The following is a 17814-nucleotide window of genomic DNA, read 5'->3' on the forward strand; positions in this document are numbered from 1 at the left end:
GGTTAAAGCGTGGAAAAATTATAAAATATATATATATATATATATATATATAATGAAAAACATACACCAAAACTCCTACATAGACAAGAAATTAAAATTTCTGAAGAGGATTTGTTAATTTTCTGATTCAGTAAATATTTTCCAAATGTAATATCGCGCTTCATTGAATTTTCTGAATGTTAGGGATTTTTTTTTTAAATATGTCAAACTTCCAGAGATATTCTTAAAAAAAAAAAAGAAACGCGCCCAACGTGGGGCTCGAACCCACGACCCCGAGATTAAGAGTCTCGTGCTCTACCGACTGAGCTAGCCGGGCTTACTTCGTTGTTTTCACACACACAAGTGTTAAAATTTAAATATATCCATGCACCTGGATTTTCACACGCACGTATCGTCATTTATTTTTAATATCTCTCTATCTCAGAATTAGATAACGTTTCTTTTCGTACTGATAGTCAGATTTTTTCGAATAAGTAATCGAACTTATAAAATTTTTATTTATTTTTTCACTAAAAACACTTTAAGATGTTCTGAATAGTTAAAAAAAAATGTGGTATTCGATAAATTCCTTCAACATTTTGTTGGAAAATAGCAGCAAAAAAAAAGTGTGTAGGCGTTGTTTGATATCATGCAATTTATTTCGTCATCCTCTTGGAAATAGTTATAATTAGTATTCTTATTTTCAAAATAGTTAAGAGTAGGCCATTTATATTGCACCGTTGGTTTCAATTAGTATTCATGAAAGGTATAAAATAAATTTATCTCACAATTTAATTGAATTTCTTGTTGTTTACACCAGTTGAAATATGCTCGGTGAAGTCTTTTAAAGATTTTTCTTTTTTGGTATGTAAACCTGATTAATGTTCAAATTATGCAAATAAGGCTCATGGTAGTTGCGTTACTTTATAATACTGAAAAAGGTATTTACAATATTTTATAATATATAGTTTTTGATATTCAGTTTGATATTTATTTAACGAAATCACTAAATCCCGATAAAAAATTCCTTATATGGAAAATTCGTTAAATAGAAAATCATCATTGGAAATACTTAAACTACACAAAACAGGTTTTAAATTCATAAATACTAGACATAATTAAAATAGCAATTGATACACCTTTATCTTATAAATTATTATCTACTATTTAAAGCCTGACTAAGGCAGGGGCATACGGGGCAGTTGCCCCAGGACACCACATCAGAGGGGGCTCCAAATCGAATAAGAAGTTTATTTTACGTTTCCATCTTTAATGAATTTTTTTTAAAAATAAAATATCACTACAGTTTAAAATCCGTCAGTTTTATGTTAGCTTCATCATTAATCTATCGCATGAACACAATCTACATTTCGTAAGTCCATGGATTTTTGGGGCGGAATTCAGCTAAATTTTCGCAATTAATGTTGACAAATTTGACCAATCAAAATCCTGTTTTTTTTACATATCGCAAAATGCGATATGTTTACAAAAATACAGGCTTCTGATTGGCTTAATTGAGCCATCGTAATTTTGGAAATTCAACTGAATTCCGCCCTAATGTCAACAAGGATATGGATTTTTCGCAGATGGATGACAAAGTTAACAATCAGAAAACTGCATTTGGCATGACGGACATAGAATTGACAGAAAATCATTAAAATGGACAGAACGATATTTCGTCTGACCAATGGAAGGGGGGGGGGAAACTTTATAGCTATTTTAGCTTTTAATAAATTTTCTTGTTATTTGTAATGAGGTGAAAAATTTAAATACCTCCACAATTTTCAGTTCTTCATTACTGAAGCAGAGGAGGGCCCAAAAAAAAGTTTTTGCCCCGGACCCCAATTAGGCTAAGTCAGGCCCTGCTACTATCGACTTTTGTTTCAAATGATTTTAACTTTTCATGATATGAAGGTTTGTGATTTCCTCATCATTTCCGTCTTCATCTTCGTCTTCCTCACAATTTATTGCTGGATTTTTTTTTTCACACTGTCCAAAATATTCGATTCAGTTAATCTTTCTGTGGTTGCAGCTTCAGAATCAATAAAAAAAAATCATTAATCAGTACATCATCGTTAATTTCGTGGTTCTCTCTTAGCTGTACACGCATTTTAAGTTCTTTTAAAGGAATATCATGCTCGTCCTCCGCAATTTCCAAATTCTCCGCGATGGCTAAGAATCCATCTTTAGCAAAACTGTTATGAATATTACGATCTGTAACATCATGGTTCCATGATTTAAAAATTTCTGTTATGCTTTCCCGTAAATTGATTTTCGGCATGTTCGTTAAATAGAAAATTCACTTCGCTATTTGGAAATTATTTTACGAAGAAATTTTCAAAATGTTCTTATTTCCTCAAAGAAAAAAAAATTGAAAAATAGAGAAATTCGCAAAATAGAAGTTCGTTAAATAGAAGTCTGACTGTATTAAAATATTTTATAAAAAGGTATTTACTATATTTTATTATATATTTTATAATATAATAACCAATTAAAATGGTCTTCGTCTGACTATTTAGAAAAGAAAATGTATGTTTAGTTGAGATAAAATGAAGAGGTTGCTGTTTTTTAATTACTATCTAATCAAGACATATTTAAGGCATAAGTGATTGAAAAAATTCACTTTTTTATGTTTAATATGCAATTAGATCTCGGATATTTTTGACCTAAAATATCCCCTTAATATGATTTTAAAAAATTCTAAATGTTATTTAGAAAGAAAAAAAAAAGAATACAAAAATGCCTATAAAAAGCAAGAAATAATTTCAAATATATAAATTTTATTTTTAATTTTAAAATAAATATATAATTTTCCTTATTTTTTATACTTTGTGCCAGAAACCAGTAAAACTTTTAATCTAAACGTCTCAGTAAAATTTCAGTCAAATTTTTACTCGGGTAGAAGTTTTATTTAGGTCCGGTAGCTGAGTGGTAGCTCTTCCTGCTCTCGCTCCACGGATCCTGGGTTCGATCTTCGGGCCGAGAAAGGGTGACTCAGCCTTTCATCTCTTCTGTGGGTTCATAAAATGAGTACCGAGCATGATTGGGGAATTGAGATTCCGCGTTCGGTTGATCACCCAAACGGGGCATGTGCTCCTGCACCCCAGAGCCCAAGGTCACAGTAGGCCTTGGCCCTCTATGGGCTGTCGCACCATATGAGTTTAGTTTAGCTTAGAAGTTTTATTCTAGATCTCATTCTGACCTATATTTAAGCAATTTATCGAAAACTAAGTCATGTCAGTAAGTAATTAAAACTGAAACTAAAAATTTCTATAACATAGAAAATTTATTTTAAGTAGCGCAATTCTAATTATACTTAAAACTTTTAAATGAAAACTGACAAAAATAATAAAAATTACCAAATTCAGATATTAATGCTGTTTTATAACTTAAATTAATTTTGTAAATATTCTTAACTGTTCAATTCTTAATAAGAGTAAAAAAGGAACACAAAAGTTCCAAGTAAACTACCAATTAAATGTTTAAAAATAAATAAATGAATAAAAATACAGTTGAATTTTTAAAAAAATTAGCTACTTAATTTATTTTTTAAAGTAAGCATTTTGCTTTTATAAATCAAACTATAGTTGAAACATAAAACAGAATGTATTCATAACTATCTAAACACTCGTTAGTAAATTATTTTAACTTTTTTTTCCAATAATAATAATAATAATAATAACATAAATAAATAATAATAATATCATAAATTTGCTCTAATGTTTTAAAATTTAGTATTCTTATGTTTACTAATAATGTTCTTATTGTCAAATGATGTTCTTTTATTATTTATTGTTTGAATTCAGAGAGAAAAAAAAACTAAATATGTAATAACTCAAATAAATTATTATAACGTAAATAAATTACAAACACATTAAAAGTTCTTCAAATAATAAAGTAATTATAAACCCTTTGGTAATTACTGCCTGCTTTAAACGCGTTTCAGGTAGTGACAGTAATTTCAGTGGTAGTATTAACAAAACAATAGTTTTTTCTAAATGGATGAGAAACGATTTCATTTCGTTAATAAACTATCCATATGTTATAAAAGTTAATTGTTACAATTTGTTTACATCAAAATATTTTTATTTGCTCACAATTTCTTTGATTAAAATTAGGGAAATTTTCACGAAGTGAGAAAATAACCCATAAATATTAGGGGGCTATCAATCAATATTCACTTCCATAGCCCATGTAATTTTAAATCCAATCTTAAGGACAAGAGAACTCATAGATTAAGTTTTTAGATAAATTAGCCATTGTTGAAGTCCTTTTAATGTAACTAGCCTGCATTTGCGTAACATGGAGAAGAAAAGGAAGAAAACTTCCCGCGGTCAGCGCGATGACAGAATTCCTTTGCATGATCCTTGGCGTGATCCATCTACCACTTAGCACATTTTATGTGTCCTCAGCGGTAGACGAATCTGGTTGGTGATATCTGGGAGGAAAATTCGAACCATCCATACGCGACTGGTCTGCCACCATTTTGAGATTCGAGCACTCTTTCCCCCTAAGACGCCTTGGATCAATAGAGAAATTGAGAAAATATTTATGTCACACTATGAAGAAATTCTGCTTGCAGTCTTGTAAAATTCAATCTGATTCTGGAATGCGCCTATTTAAACAATCTTGAATTCAACGAAACTCTTTTTCTCAGAAGGCTATTATTTATAGCCATTTTCTTCGAAACATATATATAAACAAACACGAGAGCCTTGATTGCTAAAGGGATAGAGCGTGCATCATAATATAGTGTGCTAGTTTAAGTTTAACTTTTATATTCGCCGCTTTCTATGACTGCATCTTTTTGGGATTTATAACCATTCTTCTTATAGTTTTTAGAAAGGTAGAAATCAGCTCGGTTGAAGTTTTCAACATAGAGCCGTGGAGGCTCAGGGGATAGAGTGTTCGCTTTCGAATGAGGTAAACCGGGTTCGAATCCCAGCGATGTCTGTACGATACGAATTCCGCCCCCGGCTTGCAACGACCACAATGCTGACGTAAAATATCCTCAGTGATAGACGGATCATGGGTTAGTGTCCCCTTGCCATCAGGCTAACCGTTGGAGGTTTTCGTTTTTTCTCTCTCCATGTAACTCAAATGCGGGTTAATTCCATCAAAAAGTCTTCCGCGAAGGCAGATCTCTCCCAATACTTGATACAGGAGTTCACTTGTCTTCTGAATTAGGTTTAAAATTACAAAGCTACGTAGTGGAGCATTTGTAGTCGTAAACCCAAAAAATTGCGTTGACTGTTCAACGACGATTATAGAATAAAGTAAAACAAGCATGTAAATGAATATAAAGGTAAATAAAATGACGAACATAGTACTCCCGCAAGAGGCCGCGCTGGGAGTCAGGGGGGATCATGGAGGTTAAACCTATACAATTTCGAAACCAACAGCATGATTGTGGTAATGTGATGAGCATTACGCACAAACCGCCTTTTCTTCCCATGCAATCTGGCATCTATCTATAGAAAAGCTGAGCTGATTGAGAATCGAACCCCAGTCCCTCGCAAAAAGAACTCAGTAACTTTAATCACTGAGCCATCAAGGCTCAAATGAAAATATAAATATAAAAATAAATACATAGCTAAATGAAATAAAAAGGAGAATTTTGTTTTCCTTGTGGAAATTTCTCAAGATGGTTAAACAATAAACATTGAGCCAGAACTTGAAAATTGAAAAGAAAGTTAAACAAACGGAATCCTTCTGGTTTTGAATTATCCTCCTAAATGGTTGCAGTTATAAACGTTTTAAAATCCTTTTTTTTTCCCAAACATCAAACAAGAAAGGCTTTATTTCAAAAGCGAGAATCCTATATGAGAAAAAAAAATATTTATGTCATGCAATGAAGAAATTATGGGTGCATTCTCATAGAATCCACTAACTATCTTATTCTCTTATGCGCCCATTTAAACAATTTTCAATTCAACAAAACTCTATTACTTTGATGGATGGATTAAAGCCAATACTGTTCTGCTCTACCTACAGATTGACGACCTCATTTACTTGTTCCTAACTTTCACCTCACCACACCTCAATCTCACCCTTGCTTTTCTCCTGGATGGTCTGTCAGGTGTAGGTCAACCCCTTCCCCTGCAAACGATAGTGCGGTATAAATTAATGAAAAAAAAATAATAATAATCGGAGGGATTAAACAAGTGTACTACTGCAACCTGTTTATTGGGCGTTTTACGAATCCATTCTTTGTAAATCCTTTCACTTTTTCCCCTTTTATTAAGTGAATGGCATGTTATTAATCAAATGGTTATGCAATGTATTTTTTTCTTCCCATCATTGGAGTAAAAAGGGTGTTGCGGGGGGTGGGGGAAGAGGATAAGCATCTTCGTTTCATTACTACGTTTTTATTAATTTGATTTCGTGCCTGTGAAGGGCCGATCAAAGTGTTGTTCATTTTCCTACTAGTTAGAGCACTTCAATTTGGTCTCTGTTACAATTTGGTGGCTTAAGGTAATGTTAGTTCCATCAAAATTTTGACTGTTTTCGCACTAAAGCTGTTTTATGATTCAATTGAAGGCTTAAATTTTAGCTGCGCCTGATACCAAAAACAAGTCATTGCTGTTTCCTAAATAAATTTGTCCCGTAGTGGACTAACGGTAGAGACACTGTTCCCAGTAGAAGTCAAGCATTATTTTCTGTGGTCAGTAAGCGGATGGGTGACCAGTCTGATCAACCTGCGTAAGGACCGAGGGTTCGCGGTATCGGTCCTCGCTGTTCGACCGTAAAGTGCTCGATTTCTCGTGCAGGTCGTCGGGCTACAAAAGGAGGGGAGCCATCCTCTCTACAGAGGATGAAAATTGCTATGGCATGTCTTCGGATGATCCTCAGGGGTGCATCCCAGACCGTCACCAATAGCCCATTGTGCAGCTCCAGTGTGACGTAAATAAAATGCCTACTTAACTACCTAAACGAATTTCCCAAAGGAACGTTTAGAGTTCTTAACGGTTATACGGATAATGAAGCCAAGTTCGCCAATACGCAGGAACATTGCATGGTAGTGGGTGGCACACGTTGCGGTCAATTGATAATGCATAAAGGTATGTTAAATACGACCTCATCGTGAGCTTCATTAAAAGCAATGCATGTCGAAGACGAAAATATTGACCAATGTAAAAATGATATAACTTCTTAGTGAAAATTTTTGATAAAAATAAATTCGCCACTTATCGGTTATAGGGATCCGTGTCTATAGTTATATTCTATAGTTATTTTCGTCTTTTTTCTTCATGTTTTTTTTGTAAATAAGGCATCATTTAAGTGGTTTCAATATGAATTTAAAATGAGTAAAGGTATGTTATGTATCATGTGGTCCAAAAATGATCGACTATTTTAAAAATTCATCAACGAAAGAACGAAATGAGATGGAAGTGCACGGTTTGCTACGTACTGTTTAATGTTGTTGTTGTTGTCGTAGGTCATTAAGGCAAGGGTGTGATTGTTCTCGTTTTCCAGTGGCGCCATCTATGGCCGAGCATTAGACTTTTGTCACACCCATACGTCACATACGCTTATAGGGCAGACCCAACCATACATCCATTCATTCATGCACAGATCATAATTGCATTGACCAGAAAATGACCAATCTTCAATCCAGTACCCCCAGAGGTATAATTTGTTACGGAAATATGGTGGACTTTGTGACCCTAAAGATTCAACGTGCACCTGCCACCATTTACTTCACGGGGAGTCTTCGACCGGCTGGATTCTAATACCCGTTTTCAGGAACGTGAGTCCAGGCCCCTGCCAACCAGGCTATCTCAGCCTCGTTCCGTTTAATAAAGCAGTTAGTTATTTCACCCCCAGCTTTTAAATTAACTGTGATAGCTATAATAGAAGGAAGGAGATAGATTTCAAAATTACCACTACTTGCAGGACAAAATCGAAAAACGTTAGCAAATATTCAGTGATCTTACGAATCGTCGGCCATTTCTGAGACTAATATTTTGTCTTTCGCCATTTTAGACGTTCAAATTTCGCTTCGTTAAACGCTATAAGAGCACTACGTTTGTTACCTGACCTTAAGAGGCAGAAACTATAATTTAAACAAAATTAGTTGCTTCCTTGGAGATTTTCTTGAATATTCGCCATTGCGTAAGATAACTCTGTAAGAATAGCGTACTCATTGAAATTCAACGTACTCATGAGGATGTAGTAGAAATGTTAGCGGCAATAGATATAGCCGGAAGATGCAACGATAACCGTTAACAACACAATGGACGATGCGGTAAAGTTAAACTTTTTAATTGAAAGGAATGTTTTGCTGATAAAAATTTGCTTTGATGAATATACATTCGCATTTTATCTATTCAAGGTTAAAAACAACCAGGGACGATGCTATTTATCGTGTTAAATGTTAATGTTCTTCAGACTGTTTAAGATTCTTCAGTCTTATGAAATAATGCTAAAAGTGAATACTAGCTGTTGCCCGTGACTTTACCAGCGCGGAATTACTTTGATTTCGATTTTAACTATATTTAAGAGATGCTGGCGATATTGCCTAAGTTCTCTACTTATTGAATTTTAGCCATTAAATTACACAAACCACCGTAAGTATGAGTTTGGGACATTTCAGCACAGTAGGCAGCAGAAGTATTAAAATAATTCGCATCTCTGCACAGTGGGCCAGCATCCAAGGTTTCGTGGCCAAAATTAGTATTTAGGTAAAATTTGTTTCAAAATTTGTATTTATGGGTTTTTATGTGCAGGTAAATTGAATTCATAGTTGAAATTTTGAAATACACTAAAAATACCCCCAAAAACAAAATAGCGGCTGAAATGTGGCGAGCAAAAATAAAAAAATAACAAAGTACGTTTAAATTATTAAATATAGTAATGAAAATATAATAATTTTCGTAATTTTATATTAAAAATGAAAAGCAAGTTACATTTTCGAAGTAATATTACAAAATAACGCGAATTAATTACATAATAATGCGAAAACATGAAAAAAAACAGAATTTTTGTTTTTCGGTATATTTAGTCCACCTTTGCAATACGGGAAAAATGGGGCATGTTTTTTCGAAAGAAGAAATATCAAAGGAGACAACAAAAAAAAGTTTAGCTAATTACCTCGTGGAACTTTTTAGAACTAATTTTCGAAAGTTATTCAAACATTGTAAAATGCCAAATGATAAGATATAAACTATAAATTTGTCAAGAAGCCAACCGGCCTGTGTAGGGGCAGGGAACTGTCCTTGCATCAGAAAGGTTCTGGGTTCGAATCCCGGGCAAGGCATGGATGATCTTTCCTTTTCTGTACTATCTGTCCTCACTGTGGGAGAGACGTTGGCTCACCTAATATGGCGCCTCTGAAAGAGAGGCCAACAAAATCGCCCTGTATATGCCTGAATTGACGGATGTTATCACAGGTGGGCATTGGAAAAAAAAAGTTAGTCAGGAGTATTAACTAATCCAACAAATTGAAAAATTGTACTATAATTTAACACTAATTACTCTGATAAAAATGTAACAGTAAGGTGAAATTCCTATCTATATATCTGAAATAAAAATTTAAAAGTTATATTTAAAATAGTTTTTTTAACATATTTTTTATTAAATTGTACTCTCGTCGGTCCAAAAAGCAAATTATAATATTTGGAATGATTATGAATACTGAATTTGGGATATATTAAAACTGCCTGCACATATTTAAGTTGAAAAAATAATTTTTTTACTTTTGGACAAAGATCATAGTCTTCTGGCCCACAGTGCTCTGTCTTTTATGCTCTGTCTTTATAAATTTCATAATTATAGGTTAATAGCAAAATATATGCGGAAAACGTAAGAAATCTTCTTCAAACTGCGCAGACGCTTTCTTTATAAAATTGGAATTTGCTTTTTTTTCCAATTCCCACCTATGTTAACATCCGTCAATTCTGGCATCACAGGGCGATTTTGTCGGCCTCTCTTTCAGGGGCACCATATTAGTAGGGCCAACGTCGCTCCCACAGTGAGGACAGATAGTACAGAGAAGGAAAGAACATCCATGCCTTGCCCGGGATTCAAACCCAGAACCTTTCTTATGCAAGGACAGTTCCTTGCCCCCTAGACAGTCCGGTCGCCAAATTGGAATATTGAGATGTATAATTTAAAATCTTTAATAAAGTTACCCTACTTTAAAAAAAAAAACAAATTTAATTCAGTACTAAAACTAATTAGCTAATAATAAGCCTTTTTACTTACGAATACTTTGACAGATCGCTCCGGGATTCGAACTCGTGCTTTTGGGATTAGAAGTTTGGCACTTCATGTTATATTACGGGACAGTTGTCATCTTGCTGTCAGAATTCAAGCTATTTCCGCGAATTTGTGTAAGGCGTGCGTTGAATTAGGTCTCTCTGTTTACCCCTTTAATACGTCTATTATTTGTCGTAGTTTACTACATTATAACAATATATCTGATCAAAGTTTCAAGATACTAAATTTTGTTCACATGCCACGTAGAGTTCTACTTGAAACATAAATAATCTAGACAATTGGAAAGTAATTAAAGTTGATAACAGTAAAGTTATATCACATAAATTTATAAAATATTAATAGTAAAGTTATAAAAATAATAGAAAGTAAAGTTGGTATATAATAATCTAATCTAGATAATGGGTAGCCAAAATATAGATTTCAAGTTTTTCCTATTTGAAAATATGAAAGAAAGTAAAGTTAAACATGGAAATAACGATACTTTATTAAGTATAGTAATTTTTCAAAAAATATGCTAATTTGAAATGAAAAAATTAACTTGTTTTAATTTAAATAAGTCTTAAACTACATTTCAAATTGTCCCAAAACATAGATAAAAGAATTAACAATAAAAAAAAATTAAATGCACAAAATTATTGACCTTGTATAATTTAAATAAAATTAACACTGTATTTGCTAGTTCCATCTTCCTAATTTAAATAATAGAATTAACTAAATTTACTTATTTTTTATAAAAAAAATCTGAAAGTGAAAAGTTGTTTTAGTCGTTAAAAACCGAACTAAGTAATTGAAGAAGTTCAATCTTCATAATTCAAATAGTAAAATCAATTATTATTTCAATTTTTTAATTAATTATTTGTGCAACATTATTTCATCTGCTATAACTTCAAGACTATTAAAAACTTACTTATAAAATATTTATATCTTCGTTTTTATAACAGAATTAACTAAATTACTATAATTTTTCAAAAATAAATAAATAAAATAAATAAATAATAACAATAACTTTGCGGAGTTCATCGGTTATAATTTAAACAAACAACATTTTCATCTCCATTATTTAAATAACAGAATTAAAATTCAATACGAGTGCGATATTTAGAAAACTTTCACAAGCAAATTAGTCATATCAGGCCGTGGGAAAAAAAACTTTTGTTTTTTTTTGTGAGAATTCTTAACACAATCTAAAATGCATTCTAACCCTAAAGCAATATATGTCTTTAGTTCACCTCACCGGAAATAAAACAGAAGGTAAAATTACAACAACTAACAGAAAATGAAATTAATCATTCTTCGCCAAGTTGATTGAGCAGCCAAGAAACGCGCTGTTAGGCCTTGAAGAAGAAACTCACCAAAAAACGTGATTGTTCCCTTTTATTGGAGAGTCATAGGGTACTCTGTGCCCTTCTTTTTAAAGAACTTCTGCAGGGAACTTAAAAAACTTAAAGATGAAACCAAAGAAAGAGAAGAAAAAATAAAAGCGAATCCAGTAATGGATTCGGTGATTCTCACGACCTCTTCTTGTAGAGTTGTTATTAATAAAGCAACAAGGAAAAAGGCCAATCCACTCAAATCACTCGCGTGGCCAAGGTCTTTGGTGGTTCAAAGGTTAAACGATCTAGACGGATTTGGCTGTCAAACTTATCAGCCTCAGTCCAAATATCGTGTCCACGGTGTGTTACTAGAGTAGGTTGTAAGGTACACAATATGGTGATCGTATTGGTTTGGAGAATTTTCTTTTCTTTACGTCTTCATTTCGTGTGATGAAACCGTGATTTGAATTGAATGGAGAGAGTCAATGGTTATTCGGTCGTGATGATGAATTCATTCGATATGATTAATATGTGTTAATATCTGTGAATAATAATTGCACGTAATGATATTTGTGTATTAGGTATCATAATCTTTTCGTTCAGTTGTTTTGATTTTTTATCTTTGCACTGTACCAGAAGTGGTATTCAAATTTTAATGCCATAATACGATTATAAAACATTTTTAGTGAGCACATAACAATAATAATTTGCTCATAATATATACACATAAACATTTTTAGTGAGGAACCTGTTACGTCATATTTTTTTGTGAAATTTAGTGTAAATCAGCTTTCAGTGTAAGAATCATTAAAAAGCTAGTAGAGTGCCCTACACTATAGGTTTTCAAAAATTTATTCAAGAAAGTGTTTAAGATTAAAATGAAAATAAATTAACAGTTCTTGGAGAAAATTCATATGACAAAGCATAATTTTGCTTCTTAAAGTTTTTGGGTTTAGTTCAAAAACTTTCCGACAGATAGCGCTACAAATTCCTTGCAGTGTTTTTTTTCCGGCTGTGTTTTGATATTTGCGAATTTTGTTCTCCGAGAATGACACGTGATTATGGCAAATTGTGGACACAACAGAATATCGTGATATTTTAATTTCTTTACAGTTTTTGAAAGTTTTATGCTGTGATTTTCTATCATTTATACTTAATTTAAAGGCTTACTAATTGCTGCACATTCTGTATGAAAATTCTTGAACATAAAACAAGAACTATGGGTGAATAATAAATAATACAGCTAAAAAAAACAGTCATGCTTTTAAGATTCAACAGGCTAACCGAAAAGGCTTTAAGGTCAAACATGACCTTAAAACTTAACAAACTTCACTGTGAAAGGCTGGCGGTTCGTTCTGTTTGACTGTTCAGTGATTGCGAGGACACTAATAATATATTTTTATTTCATGGTCTTGATTATCATATTCAGTTGCATACACACAGAAACATTTTAATAAAGGAACATAGAGCCGCGATGGCTCAGGGGATGGAGCGTTCGCTTTCCATTGAGATGAACCGGATTCGAATCCCAGCGATGGCTGGTCGGTACGAATTCCGCATCCGGCTTGCACCGACCACAGTGCTGACGTGAAAATATCCATAGTGGTAGACGGATTATGGGTTAGAGTTCCCTCGTCGTCAGGTTAACCGTGGAAGGTTCTCGTGGTCTTCCTCTCTATGTAACGCAAATGTGGGTTAGTTCCATCAAAAAGCCCTCCACGAAGGCAAATTTCACTCATTACTGGAGCCAGGAGTTACCTTGTCTTCTGTATTGGGTTCAAAATTGCAAGGCTACTGAGTTGAACATTAGTAATCGTAATCCCAAAAATTGGGTCTGCTGTTCAACGACGGTTATAAAATAAAATAAATGAACATAAAGTTTTGATTTTTCCATCCATATTTTCCATCCATTCCACCAAGTGAATGCTTAACCAGAGAGTACCCTTCTCTTTGAAAATCAGTTTAAGGCTGTTTTTCAAAGACCCCGTCGTAATATGAAATGATGCTTTTTTGCGAATAATATGCTATTTCCATAACTGCTGCGAGTTTCCAGCTGTTACCATGACTGCTATATCAAGTTTGATCTATCTAAAGCCAAAACGTTAATATAGAGAAAAGTCACAGATTTGTGAAAATGAAAAAGGTTTGTGGTATAATTTTATAATATTTAAAAACTAAACAACTATAGTAGTTTCGTTCCTTGCAGCCTGCTGCTTCCGACCATTGCTTTCATATGAATGTTATTAATTAACTATTAACTGCACCCATACAATTCCCTTGGAATATGATAAGAATTAAAAACCTAAATGAAGTTCCATGATTCTCGCCTCTATCATTCCTCTTCTTCTTATGATTCTCACGACCTCAACTCATGAGCCTTTATAAATTAGAGCAAAAGGGAAGGACTGACTCGCATGGTCAAGGTTCGGAATGTTAATTGAGTTTTAAAACATTTTAAAGAAAACTTATTCTTTTTTCTTCCAATTGTTGAGTTTAATAGACATGTTACCGTGAATGGCCGAAATCTAAAGAATGTCGACTTTCACCGGTGAATGTCAACAATCACACAGTCGCTTTGGTGAATGTCTGAAATATTTGTTATATCCGATTTGATATTAATCTATTCTTTGATATTATTATGTTTATTCGATATTTTAATATCTGTTGAGGATAGATTGGGGGAAACATCAGTGTTCGGAGTAAAGGTTGAATGCATACTGGGCAGTGGTACTTCACTTTAAAAAAACATCTGAGTAGGATATACCGAACAGTGGCACTTAACTATACCTAGTATATATATCGGACATTTAGCAAAGCTACTATGTGATTGTCAACATTCACTAGTAGAAGTCAACAACCAGCAATTTCGGTCATTCACAGTAACAGACATATATATTCGTTTTGTATTTTTTCGTTATGATACTGTTGACCTCACCATGGAGTCTGGTCTCAATCCCGTTAAAATAAAATACCTTGCTGTAAAATGCAAAGTTTCATATACTAAAATACTTTTTCAGTATATTATACTCCGGTATATTTCAACTCGAGCTGTGATAGCTCAGGGGATAGTGCGTTCGCATGCGAATGAGGTGAACTGGGTTCGATTCGCAGCGATGGCTGGTCGATACGATTTCCGCCTCCGGCTTGCACTAACCACAGTGCTGACGTAAAATATCCTCAGTGGTTGACGGATCATGGGTTAGAGTCCCCGTGGGAGGTTTTCGTTGTTTTCCTCCCTATGTACCACAAATGTGGGTTAGTTCAATCAGAAAGTGCTTCACAAAGGCAAATTTCTCCCGAAACTTGATCCAGAACTTCCCTTATCTTCTGGATTAGGTTCAAATTACAAGACTACGGAGGTGAACATTAGTAGTCGTAAACCCAAAAATTGGGTCTGCTATTCAAAGACGGTTATAAAATAAAAATATATTTCAACTTCTCCCTGAAATGCACTGTTATGGGGAAAACGTAAGATTTACCGAAACCATAATAACACAGAGGAGAAAGTTTGGGGAGAGGGGAAATTGTGTAACTTTGAGACATCTCTTCTATTGCAAATACGTATTAACAAGTACGTACTTAATAATATTATAAAACGACAAAAGTTGTATTTGTTTGTAGCATAAAATTGTAGTAAGGGATAAATTATTGCTGCATTAAATTATAATTATACTGCGCTTAACTAGTGTCAATTAAAGTGTATTAAGTAACTGTAAGTAAGTAGTTACATTAAGTTAAATGAAAATAAGTAATTTTAGTTTCACAGCAAATGTGTATTAGAACTCATTATTATAGTATTAGAACAACCCCTAGCAATAAAATATATTCTTTTCAGGCTTTTTTTTTGCAATGCTTCTTCATCGTAATTGGATAGTGTTAAAATTGTAGTTTTGATTCTTATTACTGTAATTAAATTGTATTAATTTATTGAAAATATATAGATTTTGATAGGAATTATACATTAAATTTTTAGGATTGGTAGAAACCTTAAATCTTTTATAATAGCAGACAAATTTTATTCCCTCTAATTTTACTTTTTGCTGGAGTACTGTTATATTGCATTTTTTCTTCCAATAATTAAGTTGAATTACTTAATGTTAAATAGGGTGAATTATTTAACTGTAATTATTTGTATTTTGACGCAAAACTTACTTTAAAATATTAGGATTATTAAATTGCATTAATTTAATTGCAAGTATACAGATTTTGATACGAATTTTACATTAAAATTTCAGGATTTATAGAAACCTTAAATCGCATATAATAGCAGACAAATTTTAATCCCTCTAATTTTACTTGTACTGTTATGTTGAATGTTTTCTTCCAATAATTAGGTCGAATTAGTTTAATGTTAAATAAGTTGAATTATTTAACTATAATTATTCATATTTTGAAGTAAAATTTATTTTAAAATATTAGGACTCAAAGATATTTTAAATCGATTTAACTTATAACTATGCAAATTAAATGAAATTTCTTCATAATTTTAACCTCTTTGTGTTGTTACATTATAATTGGATAATGCTTTCTTTCTTTCTTATTTTTTTTCTTTTTAATTTATCCAGATTGTCAAAACTGTCAGGCGTTGTTACATCTCAGACGTATTCCGAAATACAGAAGTAGAAAGTTTATTTAGTGATAGAATTGTAGGAAGTAAGCCGCAATGGAAATTAGATGCGTATAAAGTAATAGGATTATATGACGAAACAAACGAAAATGGCAAGGTTCATGTAAAAGTTTAATTAATTTTTCCTTTGATTTAAATGCAATTCATCATGTGGAAATTAAAGTAGTTACATGCTTGTCAAAAATATATGTTGCTTAAAAATTTATTCATACGTATAACCCAATATCAAATTGGTTGTATCAAAATATTAGAGGATATGACTAAAGATTAAATGTCTAAAAACAAAATAATTTAAGTTGATTTTTTATTATTTTATTTTACCCATTTAACTTAGAACTTTGAATTCCTAACGTTCTTAAATTTACATTCTTGATGTTTTATAATTTTTACGTTATTTAATAACTTTTTATTCTTGACGTTCCTATGTATTTTTCACGTTCTCTTATAACTCTAAACTTTTTGAAATCTCATAACTTGTATTTTACGTTCTAAATTTTATGTTCTTTAGATTCTTTACGTTCGCTTACAATTTCATCCTTCAATTTCTTAACTTTATATTCTTTGTAATCTTTACGTGCTTAATTTTATATTCTTTAAATTTTCTTACAACTGTATACTCCTTAAGTTTTCTTATAAGTTAATATTTTTTGCGTTGTCTTATAACTTTAAATTCTTTATATTCTCATATAAGTTTATATTTTTTAGATTCTCGTATGATCTTATATTTTTAAGTTTTTTTTATAACTCTTTATTCACCACGTTCTTAGTTATATATTTTTCAAGCTCTCTTATAACTTCATAAATTTACTCTCATTGTTTTTAATTCTTTGACTTCCTAATTTCATATTCTTTACGATATTTAAAATTTTATATTCTGTAAGTTCTCGTATAACTTTATATTCGTTAGGTTCTTTTGTATATTTATATTCTTTGCGTTCTTTAATAGATTTATGTTCTTTATTTTCTCATATATTTAATACAACTATAAACTCTTAAAACTTCTTAATTTTATATACTTTGCTTTATATTCTTTACGTTCTCTTACAACTTAATGTTCGGATCAAAAACAAATTCATTGAAACTGCTTTAAAAAACTTACATAAAATGTCAAATTTCCTTTGAAGTTACGAAAATTTTTCACAAAAATATATCAAGACACTCAAAAATATATTATCTACGTTATTTAAAATTTTGTATTCGTTACGCTCTCTTATAACTTTATATTTTTTATGTTCTTGTGTAAATTTATATTATTAGCATTTTTTTATACATTTAAATTCTTTCCGTTCTTTAACAGATTTATGTTCTTATATATTTTATACAACTATAAATTCTTTACCTTCTTAACATTATATTCTTTGCTTCATATTCTTTACATTCTCTTATAACTTTATGTTAAGATAAAAAAAAAACTAATTCATTGAAACTGCTTTGAAATGTCAAATTTCCTTTGAAGTTTTGAAATTTAATTTTTCACAAAATTATATCAGGACATTCGGAAATACGTATTATATATAAATATAAATATATATTATTTTAATTGATTAATAATTGGCCCACACAACGTTTCATTTCACAGTAATTTTCAAAACATCGAGTTTAAGTAAGGTCGTATTAAATTTCAAAATAGAAATTGCAATTATTCATTCCAATTCTGGGTGATTCCTGCTTCCA

The 17814-nt window shown here is 31.9% G+C and overlaps 1 long non-coding RNA gene and 1 other non-coding gene across 2 annotated transcripts in view; both read right to left on the reverse strand.

Annotated features, from left to right (window-relative positions):
* The window catches only part of LOC139425977 (uncharacterized), a 260368-nt gene that overhangs the window by 164722 nt on the left and 77832 nt on the right, over positions 1–17814 (reverse strand). The gene's annotated exons all lie outside the window — the stretch shown is intronic.
* Positions 244–316, reverse strand: TRNAK-CUU (transfer RNA lysine (anticodon CUU)). Its single transcript has one exon. It is a non-coding gene; the product is annotated as a tRNA-Lys (tRNA).

The sequence above is a fragment of the Parasteatoda tepidariorum genome, chromosome 7 (genome assembly GCF_043381705.1).
Source record: "Parasteatoda tepidariorum isolate YZ-2023 chromosome 7, CAS_Ptep_4.0, whole genome shotgun sequence".
NCBI classification, from domain to species: Eukaryota; Metazoa; Arthropoda; class Arachnida; order Araneae; family Theridiidae; genus Parasteatoda; species Parasteatoda tepidariorum.